The following is a 14,634-nucleotide window of genomic DNA, read 5'->3' as shown; positions in this document are numbered from 1 at the left end:
AATGTAAAGCAGAGTTAAATTCATTCTATGTTCATTATAAAGACACAACTAGCATAAAATCAATTGATCTCAAAGCAATTGATAGTTTCAGAGAGGGAACTAATACAGGTTCTTAACCTTTTGGGTGGGGGAAGGATGCATCTATCACAGGGAGCACCTAAGACAATTGGAAGACACAGATTTACATTTTGATTCATAAAGTATCAAAATTACAGTTATAAAGTAGCAATGAAAATCATTTCATGGTTGGGGGTCATGACAACCTGAGGAACCGTATCAAAGGTTTGCAGCATTAGGAAAGTTGAGAATCACTGAAGTAAAAGTTAGAAATCTTTTGAAATATATCTTGCCCACTGTCTTAGTTAGGGTTTTACTGCTGTGAACAGACACCATGACCAAATCAACTCTTATAAGGACAACATTTAATTGGGGCTGGCTTACAGGTTCAGAGGTTCAGTCCAGGATCATCAAGGTGGGAGTATGGCAGCATCTAGGCAGACGTGGTGCAGGCAGAACTGAGAGTTCTATATCTTTATCCGAAGGCTGTTAGTAGAAGACTGGCTTCCAGGCAGCTAGGATGAAGGTCTTAAGCCTATGCACACAGTGACACACCTACTCCAACAAGGCCACACCTCCTAATAGTGCTACTCCTTGGGCTAAGCATATACAAACCATCACACCCACTCAAAGCAGTGCTGTCTCCTATATCAGAAATGCTACAAATCATTCTGATTTCATACTTGTGGAAGGGTGTTTATAAGCCATGTGAATGCATGGGGGGGGGAACCAATTCTTTTTATTATTTTCACTTTTCATTTATACACATTTTAATTCAAATATAATTACATCGCTTTCTTCTTCAGCCCTTCCCATGCCTGTTCCCCTAGTTTCTTTTATTTTCCCTCACTTACATTAATTGTTTTCTTCAATTATATTTACGTAATATATGAGCAAATATATGAATACAACCTGTTGAGTCTGTTTTTGTTGTTTGTGTGTATATTACGGTTTCAGAGCTGATCCTTTTGTATTGGGTGACCAGTTAGGGGGCTCATGCATAGGAGAAGTTAATTCTCTTTCAGTATAGTCATTAGCTGCCCGAAGTTCTTTGTCTAGGGGTGGAATCTATTGAGATGTCCTATTTATGCATCTATTTTTATGAGAGGTTGTTTTGCAGCAGACATCCTGGCATTCTGACTCTTCCAATCTTTCTGCTTCCTCTTCTGAGATGTTCCTTGAGCCATAGATGCAAGAGCATCTATGATATAGATGTGATGTAGATATAGCTATTGGGACCAGGCTTCCCACAATCCTTTGATCTCTAAATTTTGTCCAGTTGTGGTTCTCTGTGACAATTCTTGATTCGCATTGTCTGTAAAGAGAGGCTTCCATGATGAGTGGTGATAGTTACATACGTGGATATAAGGATACAATTTAGAATGTGATTAGAAATTATGTGGCTCTAACACAGTTATGGTATGTAGTAGATTCTCTTCTGAGACCCATGACCTCACTGCCCCTGGGGAATTTGGCTAGGTCCTAGTAGCAGGAATGACTTCCCTCTTGTTGAGTGGGTTTTAAGTCCAATTAGACAACTAACTGCTGGTTACGACTGACTTGGGAGTGCCGTATACTGCACCTTTATGGATAAAGTGCCTTGATCATAGCATCACTGCTGGGCTGGGCTCTCAATTGCTTCTCTCCTTTGGCAGCTCGCATAGCGTTGTCTGGTAGCATGGAAGCTAGCCACAGAAAGGAGGCTTTCAAGTTAGATACAGCTTGAACAGTCAAAGTCCTGTGTGTTAAGTGTAAGGGGTCTTCAGCAAGAGACTTTCCTTCAGCTTTTGAGAGGTATCCAGGGCAACAACAATAGTTTATGTTGTTTTGGCATTCCTGAACTATTGTGATTTTATTATTTTACATTTACCTAAAATTATACACAATAAGCATAACTATTTATACATATACACATATATAATATACATACACATGTATCTATATTTAATTTCTATCTCTATATCTTAAAAGAAGTCATGCCACTCGTGCTGACAGTGCTTCACACAAGAACCACAGACTCACCAACCCTTCAGTACCAGGCAGGAGAAATCTTCTTTTGAATGGAGGAGAGCATTTCTTTAGAAAATATCCTTGGTAGGAATATTCTTATCTCAGAGTGTACTCGCTCACCAGGAACTGAATTTGATACTTATGCAGTCCTACAACATTTTTTTGATGTACACAATGACATCAAATTCTGTGATCCATTTTCTTTAAGCACTTATTAGAATGTAAATAAAAGTAAACAGGGCCTGGTTTTCTTTCCCACGAAATCTATTCCGTGAAAGTGCATAGGATTAGCATTTATTTCTCACAGACACGGAGGGTTTAGCGGGGAAATAATAGCGTTATCCTGATTGCATTACTCAGGTCATTGATTTGGACTCAGTTGGCACAATATATTCATGTCTGTTGTTTTAGAAGATGACATCACTGACGGTATTGCTGTCCATACAAAGTAGTGTGACTAGAGAAAATAACCCATGCATAATCAGTAGTCCTTTGTATACAAACTGAAGCTGTTTGCTGCCTGGTTATTTTGCAGCCTCCCTAACACTTTTAATAAAAGGAAAATGAAGAATCTCACATATCTCTGATGGCTGTGTTACAGGGGCTCCCACACTGGTTGTCTTTTGTGTAGTCTTTGTAAGTTGAAGTGTTTGTGCCTGCACCTGTATGCCACTGTAACTATTGAGTCTGTACTCTGCCATTCAGATTCCAATTTTACAAATAGAAAGGAACATTGCTATAGAGACCCAAGCCGTGACTCGGAGTAAGCGAAGACTTTGGTGTTTATTTGTATGTGAGTACCAGAGAAATGAGGAACTATTGCCAATAGGATGTATAGTTCCCAGGGTTCTTTGTGCAACAAGGAACAATGGGAAGCCATTTCTGTGATTAGATAGTGTTTGGTTGTTAATGGTTAGTGTCTCAAAAAAAAAAAAAAAAAAACAACCCACCAGTTACTTTTAACTTTGCCATTGGGTGAGAAGCTCTTAGGCTGAGAATGTTAGTAAAATAAATAAATAAATAAATAAATAAATAAATAAATAAATAAATAAATAAATAAATAAATATCTGTTCACTTATTCGTTTCTTCTGCCTGCAGAGGGCAGCAACGAGTAGAGATTAAAGAAAGCACTTTCTGTGTTTTATAAAAACTGTTCCCACAAAGAATTCATGGAAGTAGGACATGCAGGCAAATTGTCTTCAGGGCCCAGCCAGAGCTGGGGCTGGACAGACATTTGGCAGGACCTGTGACCATCCACATAAACGTGTTTCCCTCCTCCTTCCGTTGGGCTTTCTGTTGTTTCTCCCCCTGACTGAAGCCACCTAGAAGTCAGAAAGTGGGAGTTGATAGACCTGGTATGAAGAAAACTATGCAGTAAGGAGCATAAATCTGAAAGGGCTTATGGAGATGATTCAGAGGGACAGCTGCCCCAGCATATTTATTTCCACAGCAGGACAAGACAAACATTTACTCTACATCCCCTTGCAAAATATACCCCTCGCTTCTAGATATCCAGATTTCTAATTACAAAGTGGCTATTTTGTAAAAAATAGTTTGGCCTGTACCTATTTTAGTAATTATTTTAGTTTAGGTATACAGAAGAATTATCCACCAAGGTAAATACTAACAAAACTATATCTATAAAAAAGTGACAATTGAAAGTTTCTGTCAAGGATGCATCACATCAGCATCGCAGAGATGCTCTGGATAGTTCGCTTTGGCCCATGCAAGTTTCACTTTGTAAGATTCTTATTAATGATCCATGAAAAGGTAGTTGTCCACCAAGGGACCTGAAAGCAAGCTGTGACGGAACCATGTGAATTCTGACCTCTAGACATTTGCCATCCACACAAAGACTCTGAGGAAGAGGAAACAGATTTTTATTTATTTGTATTTTCAGTGATAGGGACCCAATCCAGACTTGAACCCTGGCAAACCACTGAGCCACACCCACTGCGTTCCAACACCGAGTAATGCCCACAGCTTGATGTGCAGTAAAGTGAAATGTGACCACACACAGCAGTCCAATCACAGCCATCTATTTTTCTGCATGACAGTTTCTTACTCTAGGCAAAGACTGAGGCAGGTGTGTGTGTGTGTGTGTGTGTGTGTCGTGGGAGTAGGGGTGTCCCAGTTAAAGCCGCCCCCTCTCCGTGGAAAGAAGAGGTCTAGAAAATGGCAGCTCCTACTTTAGAGCTGAAAGGATTTGTAAAACAAGGTGGGGCACAGATTTTAGTTTCGAATTTGATACTGACTTTTTCTATGTTGTTTAACTTCTGTTTTATTATTGCATTTATTTGCTGGTGTGTTGCCTAGGTAACATAATGTTGCAAATGACTTTAACTCTAAGGCAATGATGCATGTCTCTGGCAATCTGTAGGGTTTTCCTATGGTGGGCTGATAAATTACCTTGATCTTTGGCTTTTTAGTTTATAGTGTTGTGATAACTTAGTAAAGCGTGCCAGGATTTTCATAGTATTTGCATATGTCTGTTACCCAAGCCAGGGTAGCCTGTTTTAGAATCTTGGCATGTGTAACTCTTTCAGAAATAAAATTATGAACTATTACAAACTGGGCCAAAGAGATTTCTGGCTATACTTTCAGTGGATGTTGGAACTCTGAGACGTAGTTCTTGATCCTGTAGTGTTGTGTAGAATTTGTCTGCAACCAGAGTACCTCTCAATTTAGTAGAGATTTCTATCCTCAAATTATTCCAACGTACACGCAAAACTGTCTATGGTGGAATGCTATATCCACTGACTGGTGTGTTTTTTTGTTTGTTTTTATTTTTGTTTGTTTTCTTGTTTTTATTTCTGTTGGTTTTAGATCTACTGCTAACCTCGTTTTCAGCATCCCTTTCCTGAGTGCACCTCGAGTCTATCTCTCATTATTTTTCTTTTTAAAGGAATAAATTCAGATTTCAAAAAACATTGCAAAATTAGAGAGCTTTAAGGAATCCTTGTCCATTTTCTCAGTTTCTGACCAAGCATCTCCAGTTACTACGTTTGACACAACTGAAGAATCAGGTCTCCATAATTTGTTCAGATTTCTCTGAGTGAAGGAACCATCCTGTATTGGTTTAACTTCCTGTTCCCCTTTACAGTTAGTTACAAGTTTCTCTAGGCTGTAGCAATATCACAGACCTTCTTTAATTTTTAAAATATGAATTAAAATAAGATGTTTTATACCATGTGTGTGCCTGGTGCTGGAGGAGGCCAGAAGAGGATGTCAGATTCCCTGGAACTAGCGTTACAGATGTCTGTGAGCCACCATGTAGTTGCTGAGAATCGAACCCAGGTCCTCTGGAAGAGCAGCGAGTGCTCTTAACCGCTGAGCAGTCTCTCTCCATCCCTGGACCGACTTGTTTTTAAATGCGTGTTTGCCGTCAGTGGGGATGGGTTAGTGCTGTTGTCTACCTGCACCAGTGGGGCTTGCTATTTGTTCTTTTACTTTTGCTCTCTGGCTCCCCTTCTCAGGCTCCCCGAGACACTTCTGCTGGGATTTGTAAGCACCCAGTTTAATGCTTTTTTTCTCTGCTTTTTAATTTCTTAACCTTTGCTTTTGACACACTTATAAACTCACACATGCTTGAAACCCAAGGCGTGGCTATCATAGATCATTCTCCACGCGGAACACCTTCTTCCCAATAACACCCTCCTCTGCTTTCAGATTTGAATTTTTGTGTAATTAGGGCTGCTTTTACTAATGGGTGTACGGATATTTACTGGAGCATGGGCAAGTTGCCAGTGGCAACCAGTAGTCTAATTTACCAATTACACCAGTCAAAAAAATGACTCTTGTTCCCACAGCAGCTATTTATTGTCAATAGTTTTATAAATATTAATCGTTTTGTGTTTTTTAGAATTAAGCAGGAATCCAGATAAAAAAAATGTTTCAGAATGTCTTACCATACCCCATGGGTAGGTTATATGATAGCCAGAGGGTAGCTGTGGCTCATTTTTGTCTTATTTGAACAGGGTTGGACAAGCTGGTCACTCATCTACTTTTTTTGGTTTTTTTGGATTTGGTTTTTTCGAGACAGGGTTTCTTTGTATAGCCCTGGCTGTCCTGGAACTCACTCTATAGACCAGGCTGGCCTCGAACTCAGAAATCCGCCTGCCTCTGCCTCCCAGAGTGCTGGGATTACAGGCGTGCGCCACCACTGCCCGGCTACTCATCTACTTCTTAGAAGAGTAGCTTGCAGCCTGTTCACACACCAAGCCAGGCTACACTTTGTTGGATACTAAGAAAAGCTCAAGGGCAAACTCAAAGTGTATACAAAGGCAGCTTAAAGCAAACTTGACATTCGGGGCACCATCAACAACCAAAATGTACTTTAAAGATACCATTCTGAGAAAGTTTATTTACAGATTTTTTTAAAGTAGGAGATTCTTTCCTAATTCATGACTATGATGTGTGCGTCTGTGTACCTGACAAAGCGTGCACATAGAAGTCAGAGAACAATTTTATAGAGTTGGTTCTTTTTCCGTGTTTATTTGGGTTCAGTTGCCATGTGTGCACTGCAAACACCCTTTTCATCTACTGTTGATGTTGCCATCCTCAAAGGCTTATTTTTTAAGGTGACTGTGCATGGTGGCTGCGGAGGGTGGCATTGAATCCCAGAGTATACTAATAGCTGAGACATTACACTTGCCTTAGCCTGGTGTGACAATGGGAGGGAATCTGAAGTCCAGAGGTAGAGACTTATATGGACGCTTAAGAAAAGAGGTTGATGTTTGTCCTGTCCTTGTGGAGCTTCAGGGTCAGGCCTGACTGGGACAGTGGGGATAAAGAAAAGGCAGACACGTGGACACACAGGAAATCTTGGACTGAGTGGATCAGGATTTCAGCTGTAGAAACACAGCACCCTGGAAGTTTAGCATGTTTATTATATAGAGTTGAGCAGAGAGGCGGGGCTATTGCATATAGCTGGACAAGAAGGCAGGGTTGTATTGCTTACAGGTAAACCAGGAGGCGGGGTTTTTGGTGTATAACTGAACAGATAGGCAGGCTTAGTTAATCTTGGTAGGAACAATCTATGTTGGGGTGTCACAGGATTTTCCCTGCCCAATTACATTAGGGCAGTGAGAGGCCTGTGATTGGACAGGGAAAAGGGAGGAGAGCTAAGAGTTGCGTCCACAGGTTAGAATATTGGGATAATTTGTCTAATCTAGGTGGGCAGCTCTTATCATTATCAATTGGTTCTGAAATTATTGTATTGGCATCTTGTGTCTTGAGAATTTATTCATATATAAATCTGATTGATTAAGTATAAGCATTGAGTCTTGTTTTTACTAGGTTACTGGGTATTGTGTTATCAAACCTCGAGGATGATGGATCTATTTGGTTATTGAAATGTGGAACAGAGCCAGTGGGACCCTGCTGGGACATAGTGTTGTGGCCCGCCGTTGCCAGTACTAGAGTGGGAACGTGGCCCTGCATGGTCAGAGAGTTGGCCAGTTGAGAGAAGCAAGAACAAGGAGAGTTGGCAGGTTCATTTTTTAATATTTCCTGTAACAGTGGGGAACAGTCTTCAGGCCATAAGCACCTAGGGTGAGGGAGGACACTATGGAGGACATTTTCTGCATACACTATCCATGCATGGACCAGAAGAAGGCTGTGCTGTCCCTCTCACCCTTGCCCTGGTCAGGGAGGGGTGTTAGAAGGGAAGGCTTTGCCACTTCCGTATAGGTCTGAGGTTATAGTCATTTCGAGGCTGTGCCCATGTTAGCAGCACACAACCACTCAGAACTTCACTCCCTCAGGTGACCTTTGCTCCCCATGATGTAAATAAAGCAAGTCCCAGATGACTTTTTTGGAAGAGAGCAAAGGATGCGTGTCTTTGACTTATTCTTCATCTTCCCTTTGTTTCCTGCCAGAGCCCCTTCTTAGAAAAACCTATAGAATGGGGACTCAGGTGATGGTAAGAGTAGAAGGTGGTTGAAATGTGTCTGGTGCTCTGACCTGAGTGCTCTTAAAGGCCACAATGGACATTTTTGACTTGGTTGTGCTGGAAGATGACTGTTGGGAAGATGGTGATAACTACTGTTACTACATTACTACTACATTACTACATTACTACTACATTACTACTACTACATTAAATCACTATATTTCCTTGGTTTCACCAAGGGGTCGGGGAACTGAAGGTTGACTTAGTGGGTTATCATGGTAAGATGAGTCCCAGTTTTTGGCTTTTCTTCTTGCCTCCTTCATTTTCCATCCACTGGAGATAAGGCAAGGCACTCAAGGAAGATGGCAGCTGGAGTCTGAGCCTAGGAGCCAAGTCTCCTGTATGGCCCAGTGAGCGGTGGCATGAACCAGGGGAACTGAATGTGAAGGCTTGAAGAGGCGCATTCGTGGGGTCTGCTAAGAACCCAGAGCTCTAGGGGTCTCCTGGAATCTTTTAGGTCACAGGGGGGCACATTTGGTTTGACATGTAGAAAAAAGTAATGGGCCACTTAAAAGTATGTTTTTTACTTTTATGTGTTTATGTGTGTGCCTGAGTGTATGTGTACTTCCTGCATGTAAGAATCTGCAGAGATCAGAAGTACTTGGTCTCCTAGAACTGGAGTTACCCAGGCTTGTGAGCTACCATGCGATGCTGTACTCTGAACTTAGGTCCTTGTTTACTATTACTATTATTATTATTATTATATTTTTATTGGATATTTTCTATATCTACATTTCAAATGTTAGCTCCTTTTTCAATTTCTTCTCTGGAACTCCCCTATCCCATCCCCCCTCTTCCTGCTTTTATGAGGGTGTTCCCCCACCCACCCACCCAATCCTGCCTCACTGCCCTGGCATTTCCCTACACTGGGACATTGAGCCAAGGGCCTCTCCTCCCATTGATGCCCGACAAGGCCATCCTCTGCTACATATGCAACTGGGGCCATGGGTCCCTCCATGTGTACTCTTTGGTTAGTGGTTTAGTCCCTGGGATTCTGGGGGTACTGGTTGGTACATATTATTGTTCCTCCAATGGGGCTGCAAACCTCTTCAGCTCCTTGGGTCCTTTCTCTAGCTGCTCCATTTGGAACCCTATGCTTATTCTATTGGTTGGCTGTGAGCCATGGTATTTTGATCCACTTTCCAGTAAGGATCAAAGTATCCACACTTTGGTCTTCCTTAATCTTGAGCTTCATGTGGTTTGTGAGTTGTATTTTGGATATTCCGAGCTTTTGGGCTAATATCCACTAATCAGTGAGTGCACACCATTTGTGTTCTTTTGTAACTGGGTTACTTCACCCAGGATGATATTTTCTAGTTCCATCCATTTGCCTAAGAATTTCATGAAGTCATTGTTTTTAATAGCTGAGTAGTACTTCATTGTGTAAATGCACCACATTTTCTGTATCCATTCCTCTGTTGAAGGACATTTGGGTTCTTTCCAGCTTCTGGCTATTATAAATAAGGCTGCTATGAACATAGTGGAGCATGTGTCCTTGTTATATGTATTTGGTTATCTTTCCTTGTCCTTTGACTTCTGAAGCTGGACTCAACTCAAGCTCGTTTCTGATCCTGCAGCCAAGAACAGCAAGAGCATCCCTGCAGAGAGCTGCAGCTGGCTGAGGCCTCAGGCCCTCCACAGCCCACCTTTGCGTCCGTCTCAGCGTTGGCTTCTCATGTGTCCTCGCCTCTTTAACCATTCTGTCTCCCTCTCCGTCTCTCACCATGATATCGAACAATCTGAGAGTAAAAATCAAACGTTAAAACTTTCATAAGGGAACCTGTGTTTACCTAAAGTAGAAGGGCCACCACACAGGATGAATTTATTATTACGCAATACATCCTGACTATGGCAGAAAACAAATAGGTTCATCTGTGTTTCTGACACAGCATGATCACAGCCCTCACCATCCCTCAGGAAGGGCATTCTCGAGACCCTGCACACAGAAGAAAAAAAGCCTACTACAGAGTTAGCTAGGAGCTACATTCTGGTGTGTATTCAGTTCCCAATAAATGTTCACGTCAGGTGATGAGCCAGGTGTGGAGATGTTTGTTTCAGGAGGAGTCTGCTCACTTTCTTACAGAGCTCAGAACTTAGCAAGGAGGCTCATTAGAAAAACTCACTTCTTTTTGGAGGCACTCAGGGCTATGAGTTTTCCTCTTAGCACTGCTTTCATTGTGTCCCATAGATTTGGGTATGTTGTGTTTTCATTTTCATTGTGTTCTAAAAAGTCTTTAATTTCTTTCTTTATTTCTTCCTTGACCAAGGTATCATTGAGTAGAGTATTGTTCAGTTTCCACGTGTATGTGGGTTTCCTGTTGTTTCTGTTGCTATTGAAGACCACTTTTACTCCATAGTGATCAGATAGGAAGCATGGGATTAGTTCTATCTTCTTGTATTTGTTGAGGTCTGTCTTGTGACCAATTATATGGTCGATTTTGGAGAAGGTACCATGAGGTGCTGAGAAAAAGGTATATTCTTTTGTTTTAGGATAGAATGTTCTATATATATCTGTTAAATCTAATTGGTCCAAAGCTTCAATTAGTTTCATTGTATCCCTGTTTAGTTTCTGTTTTCCTGATCGGTCCATTGAGGAAAGTGCAGTGTTGAAGTCACCCACAATTATTGTGTTAGGTGCAATGTGTGCTTTTAGTTTTAATAAAGTTTCTTTTACGAAAGAGGGTGCCCTTGCATTTGGGACATAGATGTTCAGGATTGACAGTTCTTCTTTTTGTATTTTTCCTTTGACCAGCAAGAAGTGTCCCTCTGGGTCTCTTTTGATGACTTTGGGTTGAAAGTCAATTTTATCTGATATTAAAATGGCTACTCCAGCTTGTTTTCTGAGACCATTTGCTTGTAAAATTGTCTTCCAGCCTTTTACTCTAAGGTAGTGTTTGTCTTTGACCCTGAGGTGTGTTTCCTGTAAGCAGCAAAATGTAGGGTCCTGTTTACGTATCCAGTCAGTTAGTCTGTGTCTTTTTATTGGGGCATTAATTCCATTGATGTTAAGAGATATTAAGGAATAGTGATTGTTACTTCCTATCATTTTTGACGTTATTTTTTAAATTTGATTGCTTAACTTCTTTTGGGTTTGATGAAAGGTTACTATCTTGCTTTTTCCAGGGTGAAGTTTCCCTCCCTGTATTGGTGTTGTCCTCCTATTATCCTTTTTAGGGCTTGCTTTGTGGATAGATATTGGGTAAACTTGGTTTTGTCATGAAATATCTTAGTTTCTCCATCTATGGTGATTGAGAGTTTTGCTGGATATAGTAGTTTTGGTTGGCATTTGTGTTCTCTTAGTGTCTGCATGAGAAAATGGAGAGAGCATACATTACCAGCTTAATGACACACCCGAAAGCCCTAGAACAAAAGAAGCTATTTCACCCAGGAGGAGTAGAAGGCAGGAAATCATCAAACTCAGGGCCGAAATCAATCAAATAGAAACAAAGAGAACCATACAAAAAATCAACAAAACCAGGAGCTGGTTCTTTGAGAAAATCAACAAGATAGATAAACCCTTAGCCAGACTGACCAAAGGGCACAGAGAAAGTATCCAAATTAACAAACTTAGAAATGAAAAGGGAGATATAACAACGGAAACTGAGGAAATCCAAAAAATCATCAGATCCTACTACAAGAGCCTGTACTCAACACAACTGGAGAATCTGGAGGAAATGGACAATTTCCTTGACAGATACCAAATACCAAAATTAAATCAGGACCAACTAGACCATCTAAACAGTCCCATAATGCCTAAAGAAATAGAAGGAGTCATAGAAAGTCTTCCAACCAAAAAAAGCACAGGACCAGATGGCTTCAGTGCAGAATTCTACCAGACCTTTAAAGAAGAGTTAACACCAATACTCTTCAAACTATTCCACAAAATAGAAACAGAAGGAATACTACCCAATTCCTTCTATGAAGCCACAATTACGCTGATACCAAAGCCACACAAAGATCCAACAAAGAAAGAGAACTTCAGACCAATTTCCCTTATGAACATCGATGCAAAAATACTCAATAAAATTCTTGCCAACCGAATCCAAGAACACATCAAAACGATCATCCACCATGATCAAGTAGGCTTTATCCCGGGAATGCAGGGTTGGTTCAATATACGGAAATCCATTAATACAATCCACTACATAAACAAACTCAAAGAAAAAAACCACATGGTCATTTCATTGGATGCTGAAAAAGCATTTGACAAAATTCAGCATCCTTTCATGCTTAAAGTCTTGGAGAGAACAGGAATTCAAGGCCCATACCTAAACATAGTAAAAGCAATATACAGCAAACCGGTAGTCAGCATCAAACTAAATGGAGAGAAACTTGAAGCAATCCCACTGAAATCAGGGACCAGACAAGGCTGCCCCCTTTCTCCTTATCTTTTCAATATTGTACTTGAGGTACTAGCTCGGGCAATTCGACAACATAAGGAGGTCAAAGGGATACAAATTGGAAAGGAAGAAGTCAAACTATCATTATTTGCAGACGACATGATCGTCTACTTAAGTGACCCAAAGAACTCCACTAGTGAGCTCCTACAGCTGATAAACAACTTCAGCAAAGTGGCAGGTTATAAAATCAACTCAAGCAAATCAGTGGCCTTCCTATACTCAAAGGATAAGCAGGCTGAGAAAGAAATTAGGGAAATGACCCCCTTCACGATAGCCACAAACAGTATAAAGTATCTTGGGGTGACTCTTACCAAACATGTGAAAGATCTGTATGACAAGAACTTCAAGACTCTGAAGAAGGAAATGGAAGAAGATCTCAAAAAATGGGAAAACCTCCCATGCTCATGGATCGGTAGAATCAATATAGTTAAAATGGCCATTTTGCCAAAAGCAATATACAGATTCAATGCAATACCCATCAAAATCCCAACTCAATTCTTCACAGAGTTAGAATGAGCAATTTTCAAATTCATCTGGAATAACAGAAAACCCAGGATAGCTAAAACTATTCTCAGCAACAAAAGAAAATCTGGGGGAATCAGTATCCCTGACCTCAAGCAATACTACAGAGCAATAGTGTTAAAAACTGCACGGTATTGGTACAGTGACAGGCAGGAGGATCAATGGAACAGGATTGAAGATCCAGAAATGAACCCACACACCTATGGCCACTTGATCCTCGACAAAGAGGCTGAAAACATCCAACGGAAAAAAGATAGCCTTTTCAACAAATGGTGCTGGTTCAACTGGAGGTCAGCATGCAGAAGAATGCGAATTGATCCATCCTTGTCTCCTTGTACTAAGCTCAAATCCAAATGGATCAAGGACCTCCACATAAAGCCAGACACTCTGAAGCTAATAGAAAAGAAACTGGGGAAGACCCTTGAGGACATCGGTACAGGCAGAAAGTTTCTGAACAGAACACCAATAGCGTATGCTCTAAGAGCAAGAATTGACAAATGGGACCTCATAAAATTACAAAGTTTCTGTAAGGCAAAGGACACCATCAAGAGGACAAATCGGCAACCAACAAATTGGGAAAAGATTTTCACCAATCCTACATCAGATAGAGGGCTAATATCCAATATATATAAAGAACTCAAGAAGTTAGACTCCAGAAAACCAAACAACCCTATTAAAAAATGGGGCACAGAGTTAAACAAAGAATTCTCACCTGAAGAACTTCGGATGGCGGAGAAGCATCTTAAAAAATGCTCAACTTCATTAGTCATTAGAGAAATGCAAATCAAAACAACCCTAAGATTTCATCTTACACCAGTCAGAATGGCTAAGATTAAAAATTCAGGAGACAGCAGGTGTTGGAGAGGGTGTGGAGAAAGAGGAACACTCCTCCACTGCTGGTGGGGTTGCAAATTGGTACAACCACTCTGGAAATCAGTCTGGCGGTTCCTCCGAAAACTGGGCACCTCACTTCCAGAAGATCCTGCTATACCACTCCTGGGCATATACCCAGAAGACTCCCCACCATGTAATAAGGATACATGCTCTACTATGTTCATAGCAGCCCTATTTATAATTGCCAGATGCTGGAAAGAACCCAGGTATCCCTCAACAGAAGAGTGGATGCAAAAAATGTGGTATATCTACACAATGGAGTACTATTCAGCCATTAGAAACAATGAATTCATGAAATTCTTAGGCAAATGGATGGAGTTAGAGAACATCATACTAAGTGAGGTAACCCAGACTCAAAAGGTGAATCATGGTATGCACTCACTAATAAGTGGATATTAACCTAGAAAACTGGAATACCCAAAACATAATCCACACATCAAATGAGGTACAAGAAGAAAGGAGGAGTGGCCCCTTGTTCTGGAAAGACTCAGTGAAGCAGTATTCAGCAAAACCAGAACGGGGAAGTGGGAAGGGGTGGGGGGGAGGACAGGGGGAAGAGAAGGGGGCTTACGGGACTTTCGGGGAGTGGGGGGCTAGAAAAGGGGAAATCATTTGAAATGTAAATAAATTATATCGAATAAAAAAAATAAAAAAAAAAGAAAAAGAAAAACTCACTTCTTTCCAAACCGTGTTATTTTTGCCCTCCTGTCTTTCAGTGGGGGGCAGGGAGGACGTGGCATTGAGGGGGGTGCCTTTGCTTGGAAAGCTGGAGCTAAACTAGACTAGAGGACTGTCCC

The sequence above is a fragment of the Apodemus sylvaticus genome, chromosome 6, assembly GCF_947179515.1.
Source record: "Apodemus sylvaticus chromosome 6, mApoSyl1.1, whole genome shotgun sequence".
Classification (NCBI taxonomy): domain Eukaryota; kingdom Metazoa; phylum Chordata; class Mammalia; order Rodentia; family Muridae; genus Apodemus; species Apodemus sylvaticus.
This window is presented reverse-complemented; position numbering follows the sequence as displayed.